Here is a 12,036-nt window from a genome sequence, read left to right as displayed (position 1 = left end):
CATGCGAGTGACATTGAAAGTAGGGATATATGCCTTGAACTTTGAATTAGATGAAATGAAGATATTTTTGATGAAACTGTTGGCAGCTGACCCTGAGAGGAATTCGACGGAGATTCGGAAGCGACCCTCGGCTTTTACACCTCCAGGCTTGATTGAAAGGTTCTTGCTATTTGATAGGAATTTGCCAAATTCAAGAGGGTGGATGGTTTTTCCTTGCTCAGTTTTTTGGGCGTATACTATGAATGGGCCACGGGAATGAGGAGAATAAAAGTTTGTTGGAGGAAGTTGAGAAAGTGCTGGTGGGGATTGTGAAGTCGAAGGAGAGTCAAGTTTTATTGGGGAAGAAGGAGTAAATTTCCTTTTTTTGGTAGAAGTCAAAATGACAGAATCACTGTCAGAAATTTCTCCATTTTCCCCGTCTGGGGGGTCTGGAGAGGGATCTGGGGGCTTTGTAGGGGGTCCAGGAGGGAAATCTTCCTCCATTATTCACAACAGTAAACAACTACAATAATAGTATGGAAAATGACAGAAGTAAAAAAAGGTTATAAATATCTGGAAATCAGCAGCGAAAAGTGACTCCTGGAAGATCAGGAGGGAAAAGAAACCTCGAGGCACAACACACTACACTTTTTTTTTGCCAGAAAACAAAAAAGAATGGTAAAAAAATAATTTTAGATAGAGCAAAACAAAACAACTGATGACAGCCAAATGTTATTGTTCAATAGGTTCGTTTCTTTATTTAAATAATTCAAAACGAAATTGCATCACTAATTAAAAATTAGTGATGCAATTGATAAGCTTCCGGATTCCACAACGTAATACTAGAGAAGTCAGGATTTATTTCAGTGCAGAAATTCTGTGACTAACTAACATAATATGTTACATATTATGTATTCCTCTTTGCCCAGAATACTAATGGAGGGAAACAATTATACCAAGTCAGGGGATATCTTCAATACTACTGATAAACTTTTAGTAAAATACCAATGAATTGTCACGATGTCGGAACACGTGTTTATAAAAATCCTAACAATTTCGCATTTTTTTCTTTATATATTATTAAGACAAATCCAGATACATGAGAACACGTGTTCCAATATATTAGGAATGTGCTATGAGTTTAACAGGAAATGACCGTTTTTAACCGGATTACTAAGAGATTGTTAATAAATTCAGCACTACTCATTTTTCCCTCCCCGTTTTTGACTTTTTTCGATTTGCGTTTTAGTTTTTGAGTAAATCCAGCCAGAGGTTGGAATTTTTAAGGTCAAATTTGATTTTAAAAATCTGTCGCTGCGGGGTTACTATAAGCTGATTATTGTATTTTAACTTCTCAGGCCTCTGGCATATTGACCGTTACATCTCTTAAGGACGCTTTAGGAAGGTCGGAGAGTTTGTGTGTTTTGGAATAAAATTTAAATAATTTAATATTTCTGAATTTGTTCGAAAACCAAACACGGTTATGAAAAGGTGATGAAATACGCTTTCCAATTTTATTATCAGAAATAATACTATAATTTTTAAACACAAAATTGAATACAAACATAAAAAAGTTTAAAAAATGGCTAAAATTACGTTTTTCGTCTAAACACTGAACAAAAAATTTTAATTTCGTTTTTGCCAATAAATAAATGCAAATCTTGGAAGAGGAAAATAACCCACTACTCTGATCGAGCTGAATCTCAAATTTAGTGACAACGACGCATCGTGCGGATATATACGCATTTCTCTGAAATCGTATGAGATTACAGCATTCAATACACGAAATAAATAGTTTAATTAATAACATTCATAATTATCATATTTAAACTAAAACAATTGAAAACAATATTTTTGCACTTTGTTAATCGGTGATAGAAAGCAAAACCATTGCTTGGAGAGAAGCAACAAACTCAGCTATCGCTGATATGTAGATTGCGCAGAAAACTATTTTAAAGGTAATGCTTAAAAACATAGAATTACTGATACAATCCAAACATTCAACATGTTTGACGTACTAGATATACACCAATTATACAACATGTTTGACTACTATATATACGCCTACTATACAACGTGTTTGACGTACTAGATACACACCAACTATACATGTTTGACGTACTAGATATACACCAACTATACATAAAAATACTAATAACTTCAAGTTAATGACCAAAAAACCAATTCTCATTTATACCAGTTAGACAAACGTACAAAAAATAAATAAGCACTCCGACGGTAAACACAAGCTTTGGACAAAAATACCACAAAAACCAGGCCATAAAAGCATTCAACAATCTTTTTCTCCATACAAAAAATGAGGGAACCAAAAATAATATAGAAACAAAATTAAAAGATGGATTAAAAAACAAAAAAGGGCAAAATATTATAATATAATAATTGTGTACAGCCGTACCTCATAATACTAGCCGATTTTTTCCTTATTTTTGTTTTTTTTTCATTACTGCCTTCATTGTTTTATTTTTTTTATATCAACCCCACTCAGGAGGCCCTGAGGAAAATGATTTCCCTCAGGGCCTATGTCATCCTTTGGGATGTTCTGGGGGGGGTCTTTTTAAAGAGAGGAAGGACTGGATAGGTAAAAGTTGTGCGGTTTCGGTAGGAATTTAGGAATCAGTGTGTCCAGAATTGACGAACATATGAATGTATCCCTCCGGCTGCGGTCGAGGTCAAAGTTCTCCCCAAAGCAGCCTCTCCCGATCTGGCACGCCACGCAGCTGGCGGGCAGGCGCATCCTGAACATACCTCACCCGATGAACCAGGGCACACCTGCTAAATCATAAAACGTAGTGACCTATAGCAGAGGTGTTGGTTATCCAATAAATGGTTGCCGGTGCGGCGGTACCCGCCTTTCAAATCATTATTTCAATTTATCGTTTGATAATATCTTTGTGTTGTGTACAAACGAAGACTCTAAAAACAATATATTACGCACTAGCCCAATCAATTATCACTCACGGTATGATTGGTTGGGGTGGTGCTGCTAAAACTAATATGGACCCTCTTTTCAAAGCGCAAAAAGCCTCAATTAAAGTTATCACAAAAAAACCTTACAGATTCTCGACAATACAGTTATTTAAGGACTTCACCGTACTGAACATACAGCAACTATACATAAAAATTATAACTCTATATTACCAAAAAGACAAACATAACCATCATACTATACAACACAATTACGAAACAAGAAACAGACATCAACACATGACCCCGAAGATAAATACCACCTATGGACAAAGACATTTTCATAATCTAGCCCCAAAAATTTTCAACTTAATGGAAAAAGATATTAAAGACCTGGCAACAATTGTAAATATAAGACACAAAATACACACATGGATAGTCAACAAAGGCATTTTATACTGCGGACAGATAACATCTACAATACCACAAATTATAGCACACTCCACGCCTAAATTTTTCTCTTTTGTTCTCATTCATTTATTTGTATTTGCATTATTTCTTATGTTTTTTAATTTTTATTTATCTAATTATTTATCTTTTTTTATTTATCTTTTCTATATATCTTTTAATTTATATTTGTGATTCTATTTAAATTCGCATTATCTAAAATTAGATCAAACTCCCGCCACCTCGGAACAGGCTCAGCCTAGTGAGGTGGATTATACCAAAAAAAATGTAGGTTAATTTATTGGTTAATAAATACTTTAAAAAAATATATATATATTAATTTATTAAATATTTTCATTGAGGCCCACAATATCATATAATGTTTGAAAATTTATAATATTGTATTAATTAAATAAAAGTTAAAAGGAATTGTAAAGAACGCTTGAATATTATAAACTCAATTTGGCAAAAATGTTAGTGGCAGCAGACAAGTGTCAATAATCCAGTACAACATACGATAATAGAGACCTGTCACAGAAATAGTCCGATCTGTCAACAGAATATAACGCCCCTCTCTAATTTTAATTGGTATTTATAATTCAACTGCCATCGAGTATTTGACACGAGTCTCTCTATTTTAATACCTTTAATGAGAATATGCGATAGGCTGGCGAATGCATAATTAATCTTTGTTTTGCACAGGGCTTGTCAGGGGTCGGTATGGACGGTAGGACCCGGAACAATTGAATTATCCCCGGGCCAACCAATTTATTGAATATAAAATGCACATATATTATTATCATTTTGGCCTGTGGGAGTACATTCAACAAATGTGGGGTATGTTATTTGTTATGCCTAATTACTAAATACTCCATAAGAGGGCAGGGGAATACTTAATTGGATAAACTCATATGATTCATAATCAAATCTGATCTTAAGGTATGAGAGTTCTGATACCTTCCACGGTGTGTGGCAGCAAATACCATATAATATTAATAATACTTACAACTCCAGTAAAAAAATGGCAATATCAACAACGCTGGCCGCCAAAGGCGCTCGTGTAGCAATTTATTTAGTATTAGTATTTTGCTCTTCCTAATTTGTATTTTAATCTATATTGATTTTTAAAAAACATGTAAAATGTCACAAATAGTAGGTTCTTACGGATGCAATAATTATAAACATCAAAAACACCCCGAGTCGTTTTTCAGGATTCAAAAACATTCAGGTTGGTTATAATTGTGGGAAATGAATTGAAATGACAAATAAATATTTAGTTACTATAATTAATAAATACCCTATGATATTAACTTGTATTTTTATTTATTTAAATGGAATTAATGATAATAATTGTTATATTTATAAAATATTTTATTACCCTTCTAAACCTTCAAAGATAGAGTTAACAGTTGCTTTAATATTTTTATGCATGAGCAAAAACAGCAGTAAAGTCTTTGTAGGTTACCTTTTTTTGCTATCTAAAATTTACTAACACAAAATAAAATTTAAAATATTTCACATAAAATCCAGTAAATTGTATGAAATAAACCAAGGCACACAACTCATGCCGCTAGGAGGCGCTGGTGTAGCAAGCTACCATCAGAATGTATGGGAAATGTCAAAAGATGGAGGTATTATTAATAATATAGGGTACTAGCTGATGTGCACCTGGCGTTACTGGGGGTTATCCTTATGAGATATATACCATGGCGGACTTTTCTGTAAGCTTTTTAAAAATATATAATCTCGTAGTACATTATTTTGACGTATCTGACAAGGTTTAGCCAGCGTTAGTAATGTAAGCGCCCGATAATATTTGTTTACGAAAAGTCGTAAATAAAGATTACAAAAAACCAAATTTTCTCTACTTTCTAAAAGTATATTATCCATTTTTATGTATACAGGGTGTCCGGAAACTCGTAGTACAAGCGGGAAACTGGTGAATCTACATCACATTTGGAGTCGATTTTGTAGTATATATTTTTTTTATTTGAGCTTTCGTTATCGAGTAAATCGAGTTTGCAGTTGATTTTTTTTTTTTTTTTTTTTTTTTTTTAATCAAATTCTTATAAATTATTACTGAAGATCAAAGTACCCAACTAATTAAAACTATTTGAAAGTAAAACAAATGAAGAAACTCGGATTTGAAGCATTATTTTGAAATCACCCTTCATTTAACCCGGTGTAATCATAAAATATTTCTGCTCTGCAGGGTTAAAACATCTGTTATTCAACCCTAAACACCAGAAAAAACTTTAACCCTAAAATAGCCGAAACATATTTTTTTTTGGTTTTTTTTTTTTTTTGAAAATGCTCAAATCAAAAAACTTTATGTTTTTTTGGGTTCCCCATGTGGTGTAGATTCTCCAGTTTCCCGCTTGTACTACGAGTTTCCGGACACCGTGTATAAACCTTCAAGAAGAAATTCTCAAAATGATAGTCTAAACCGTGTTAAAATCTTATTTATTTAAACTAGTAAGTTTAGAAGAACTAAGTGCACAAACAGACAGACACGGATAGCGACTTTATTTTAAACTCTTTAGAGATTTGATGGCAGTGAGGCATGTAATTGGGGGAATAAGGAACATAATTTGAACGTATTACATCTTTGGGAACACGAAAATAATGTTGTAAAGATAAAGAATGTCTAGTGTTAACATATTTTTTCTCCATAAATATTTAGAAAACAGAAATTGAAAGTTTGCAAGCCTTCGAAAATTTGATTTTGACAAATTAAGATAGTTTTTTATTTATTTTTCGGAATAACTTTATTGAGTAAAACCTCAAATTGTAATATTTAAATATTGAAGACAATATTAGTGATTTCTAAACGAAAATCTGAAACAGAAAAATTAGAAAAGGAAACGGTCACATCTGGGTCTCATCCCAGATGTGACCGTTTCCTTTTCTAATTTTTCTGTTTCAGATTTTCGTTTAGAAATCACTAATATTGTCTTCAATATTTAAATTAATATAGTTTTTAGTTCATAGTGTAATTTTCCGTTTCTGACTTAAATAAAATATTTGGTATGGTCTTTCGTTTTGATTTTTAAGGAGGTACAATGTCTGTTCTCATGAATACCATTTCTTGGAAGATTTACAATATTTTAATAACTTTAACAGCTTTGGATCATAAATATATTTAGGAGATGCAATATTTGAACCAAATTTAAGTAGGCTGAGCACATTTCAATCAAATAATTCAATTCTTATTTTCCACTTAAATTGAAGATACAATATTGTAACCCTAGGCCATCAAAATGACGCTAAATAAAATGGTATAAAAGATCCGGGATGCTCGGGGAAGATAAAAAGTGAAGGCGTTCAGATGAAAATCTTGTCTAAAAAGGTTACATGACAGAAAAGATTAAAAAATTTACCCAACAAAAGGTGTTATATTTGCAGATTGCGAAGAATTTAGTATTGATACCAATACAGTACATATTAGGTAATTCAATTAGTGACGTTCGTTACAATCTACGTTCTCATAGATGGTGTTAATTTAATTATTTTATTTAAATAGGTTTTTTGCAACTTATGTTGTTTTACAATGTTGGTTCGAATTAATTGTTTGCGCCCGTACAAATGCAATATCAATATAAATAAATAGTTTTTTTTCCGTATGAAAACTAATTTTTTTCAAGAGAGGCATACAAATACAATACTGGATTGAATCACCGATACAATATCGATACCGGTCTCATCCCTGGGACCCAGATGTGACCGTTTCCTTTTCTAATTTTTCTGTTTCAGATTTTCGTTTAGAAATCACTAATATTGTCTTCAATATTTAAATATTACAATTTGAGGTTTTACTCAATAAAGTTATTCCGAAAAATAAATAAAAACTATCTTAATTTGTCAAAATCAAATTTTCGAAGGCTTGCAAACTTTCAATTTCTGTTTTCTAAATATTTATGGAGAAAAAATATGTTAACACTAGACATTCTTTATCTTTACAACATTCTTTTCGTGTTCCCAAAGATGTAATACGTTCAAATTATGTTCCTTATTCCCCCAATTACATGCCTCACTGCCATCAAATCTCTAAAGAGTTTAAAATAAAGTCGCTATCCGTGTCTGTCTGTTTGTGCACTTAGTTCTTCTAAACTTACTAGTTTAAATAAATAAGATTTTAACACGGTTTAGACTATCATTTTGAGAATTTCTTCTTGAAGGTTTATACACGGTGTCCGGAAACTCGTAGTACAAGCGGGAAACTGGAGAATCTACACCACATGGGGAACCCAAAAAAACATAAAGTTTTTTGATTTGAGCATTTTCAAAAAAAAAAAAAAAAAAACCAAAAAAAAATATGTTTCGGCTATTTTAGGGTTAAAGTTTTTTCTGGTGTTTAGGGTTGAATAACAGATGTTTTAACCCTGCAGAGCAGAAATATTTTATGATTACACCGGGTTAAATGAAGGGTGATTTCAAAATAATGCTTCAAATCCGAGTTTCTTCATTTGTTTTACTTTCAAATAGTTTTAATTAGTTGGGTACTTTGATCTTCAGTAATAATTTATAAGAATTTGATTAAAAAAAAAAAAAAAAAAAAAAAAAAAATCAACTGCAAACTCGATTTACTCGATAACGAAAGCTCAAATAAAAAAAATATATACTACAAAATCGACTCCAAATGTGATGTAGATTCACCAGTTTCCCGCTTGTACTACGAGTTTCCGGACACCCTAGTTAACTTTTGTTGTCTTCTTAGTGTTAAAAAAAAGAATATAACTTGTGGATGATTTATCCTTTATTAATTAATTTAAACAATACAACTTAAAATATGTAAGTACAATTTCAAAAGGAAACTATTAAGTGAACAATACGACAAGCAAGTGCTTGGATTCGATACACGGAATAGAATCGTCTGGAAGCTGGAGTTGGGGTTTATATAGTCCATGCTGGTGCGGTGGAGTGGGGCGTCGTCTTCCTATTTTCGGGCTGCGTGTCAAAGTGTCAATGTGTCATTCCGATAATGGGGTTATTGTACCAGTGCACGTGGAACACGTGGTCTTTCTTAAATCGATCCTTTGTTTTGGGATTGCTGCGCGTGTGGCCGCGTGTTGTTTTAAGTTCATCTAAATGTTCGTTTGTTTATTAATGGTCTTCTCCAAGTAGCCGTAGGAGGGTACGTGTTGATATGTCGTTTCAGGGATTGTGATTAGAGTATATCGTCCCGGTGATTGTCCTTGTCCGGATGCAACTGCTATCCATAAACTATTAAGGTTTAATAGTTTATTTTAGGCGAGATGAAGTGCTGGTTGTAATGGGCGTGCTGCGATGTCTTCCTGTAGGTGAGGGTCGTCTTGGGTGGTTAACTCTCCCCCCCTAAAATTGAAACTCCTTCGCACTGTGAAGGGTTTATATCTTCTCCAAAGGATATATCCGATGGCCGTAATTATCAAGCAGCTGGTAAGTGTGATGTGTATAGTTCCTTCAAATCCCGTCGTGGTGGTAGGGATATCGAATTCTCTGCGTGGTTCTTGTATTTCATCTACATGTAGGATGGGTAGTTTTAGTACATGTAATTCTTCCTTTGAATATGTGATGAGTAATGTTTCTTGGTTAACGATTCTTCCCATAGTGAAGGTTTTGCCTTGTATACTGCACTCGTCATTTGTTACAAGTACAGATTTGGAAATTACTATATTTTGTTGGTGTTGAGGGCATTGTGCTTGTAATGCTGTTGGTTCGTTGCGAAACAGGTACATCATATTATCTCCAATGACATGTGTATATTCTTCTGGACATATAATCTGGCGTAGACTACAGTTTTGTTCGCTGTGGTTTTCTAGTACGGTAGTTGTGCAGTCATCAATAGAGTTGAGTTCCTTGTTGCATATGCTGAGGCTGTCTGTAATAACTTGGCACTTGTGTGCATTATACATCTGCTTTCCATCTCTCAATAATCGTCTCGGTAGGAGGTGGGGTTGGAAACATTTATTGTTAGTTTTGGAAATGATGGGAATTATTTCGTTATACATATAAACGGTGCGTTCTACTAAAGTTAGAGAGAGAATAAAGTGTAAAGTTTGTTTAACTTTAACGAATTTAACTTGCAAAAAGCGTTGAATAATATCAAAATCTTTAGAAGGTAGTTGTTCAGGATTTACATGTGAAATAGATTCCATAAATACCTTCGGTTTTATAATGCTAGGGTGGTACATTCCATGAGAGGCAAACGTGATAGCTTCCGTAATTCTAGTTATTAACTCGGTAATAGTTTCCGTCTGATAAATCAAATGTGTAATCAACAAGTCTGTTTTATCTTCATAATGGCATTTGAGACCAAAGTACCAATTGATTATGTTTTAGTTTGCCGTAATAATCCTCCAATGTTCTTGAACTCAACGAGATTCTCTTTTCATTTATATTTTGGTTAGTTTCAATTCGTTGCACTAATTTATCCAAATCATTATCATCTAAGTTTCCCGTAATTCCTTTAATTATTGAACCGAGTCCGTTTATTAGGCCTCTTTTATTCCTATTTATAACTAAATTATCAATTATCTGATTATTATGATCTATTAAATATTTCAAACGTTCTAATCCTACGTGTGGTAAGGTTACATTGTTACATTTTATAAGTTTATCGTAATTAATTCCTAGTTGTTGCGATTGTTCAATTAGTTTAGATAAATCTAGGGTATGAATGACGTGCCACTGTCCTTCGACGGCTCGTGCATTTCCCAGGGGCGCGACGATGAAGTGCTCATTGTCTGCTAATTGGCGGATCCGTAGCGCTTGCGTCATGGCCGTCAGCCTGAAACAATTTAACACTGTCTTTGTGAATTGTTGTTAGGCCTCTCAGACTTTTATATTCAAGTACATTATGTGGTAGTATTTTAGTAATAGTGAACGGTCCTTTAAATTTATTTTTATGTTTACCCCGTGCGGTAACCTTTATAAGTATCTGTTGTCCCACGGACATTTCTTGCTGCGTACGTGTTTTGTTTACTCGTTCGCGTGTTTTATTTTTTGTTTTATGCTGTAAATCATGTATCAATTTTTTGAGTTCTTTACATTGATTTGCGTGGTCGGCTACGTAGCTTTGGGTAATCACACCATTAGGTTGTGGTACTCTGTTCCCATGACAAAAGTGTACCTCGTTTGGTGTATGTTTAGTTACACCGTGTATGTTATTATTATAAGCATTCAAGGCTAAATTAATTTGGGTTTCGGATGTTACGTTCGGTATTGCCGTGCGTATTAATCTCAATATTTCTGTCAGAGTGGAGTGAAAGCGTTCTATATCAGCTTTTGATTGTGAATGACCAGTAGTAGTCACATGTGTTTTAATATTGTACGTTTCTAATAACTCTCGTGTCGTAGTGGACGTGAACGTGGTTTCACGATCTAAATGTATTTCTTTCGGTATACCGATTAACGAAAATATTTTAACAAGTATTTCACATATGGCGACATTGTTGTCGACAGTGATTAAAGTACAAGATGCCCATTTAGAGAATCTATCTACAATGGTTAAGAATTTTTGACGTCCGAAATGGTAAGTATCAATCTGCCATATTTCCATTGGACAATTGGGGGTAACGGTAGCCTCTAATGGGGCAGACTTTGGGTGTCTTTCGTATTTAGAGTTTTGACATATTATACATGTTTTTAAAAAATCTTTTATTTTGGTCCGCATGTTATTGAAATAGTGGGTCCGTTTTATTTTACTAAGTAAGGCATCTAGGCCCATATGACGTTGGTTCTCGATATGCGTCGAACGAATTACTTCTTTTTGTTCTTCTAAATTTATGGGTTCAATCTTAACATTTGTGAAACGTATTAATTTTAACGAGTTCTTATCAATATTTTTTCTATAGCATTCGCTTAAACACTCATATAGTCTATCATTATTTATAATTACTGCGTATTTATCCTTATCTAAACATGTTTTAATCAATTTTAAAAATACCGCTTCCGCATTTGCTAAAGGAATGCACCATACAAGGTCCGTACCTTTTTCTTTAGCTCTTAAACTATTCTTCTCAATATCGCTTAATTCGATAAAAATCCTATTCATACGCGGGGGTGGGTGTTCGTTACGAATTGGGATTCCACCCTCATGGTCATCCACATTGCTATGCACGGTGTCAGTGACACTCTGGGCACCCGAGGTGGCTTCTACTCGTAATGAATCGTGCTCCTCACCGTCCTCACTATAATGAATTTCGACTCTTGAAAGTGCGTCGGCTACATGATTATTACAACCTCGCTTATGTCTAATTGTATAATCATATTCTTGGAGTTTAAGTCTCCACCTAGTAAGTTTAGCATTGGGTTCTTTCAATTTGGTTAACCATACTAACGGTTGATGATCCGTTTCTATAATAAAATGTTTACCATAAATATACGGACGGAATTGCTGGAGGGACCATAGTATACCAAGCAATTCTTTTTCCGTCGTATTATACTTGGTTTCCGTTTTCGACAGTGTCCTAGAAATATAGGCAATAGGTTGAGATTTTTGGCTCAACACAGCCCCCAGAGCAATGTTACTTGCATCTGTGGTTACAGTGAATTCTTCGTTAAAGTCGGGATATTTTAATATTGGGGCATTCATCAGTAATTCTTTACATAGCCTAAATGCATTTAAAAACTTTTCGTCTTGGTTATTTATTTTTACGTTTTTTCGGGTACATTCTGTGAGTGGTTTCGTCACTCTGCTTAAAT

This window comes from Hesperophylax consimilis, chromosome 13 (genome assembly GCF_061612785.1).
Source record: "Hesperophylax consimilis isolate HC1 chromosome 13, BYU_Hcon_1.0, whole genome shotgun sequence".
Lineage (NCBI taxonomy): Eukaryota > Metazoa > Arthropoda > Insecta > Trichoptera > Limnephilidae > Hesperophylax > Hesperophylax consimilis.
This window is presented reverse-complemented; position numbering follows the sequence as displayed.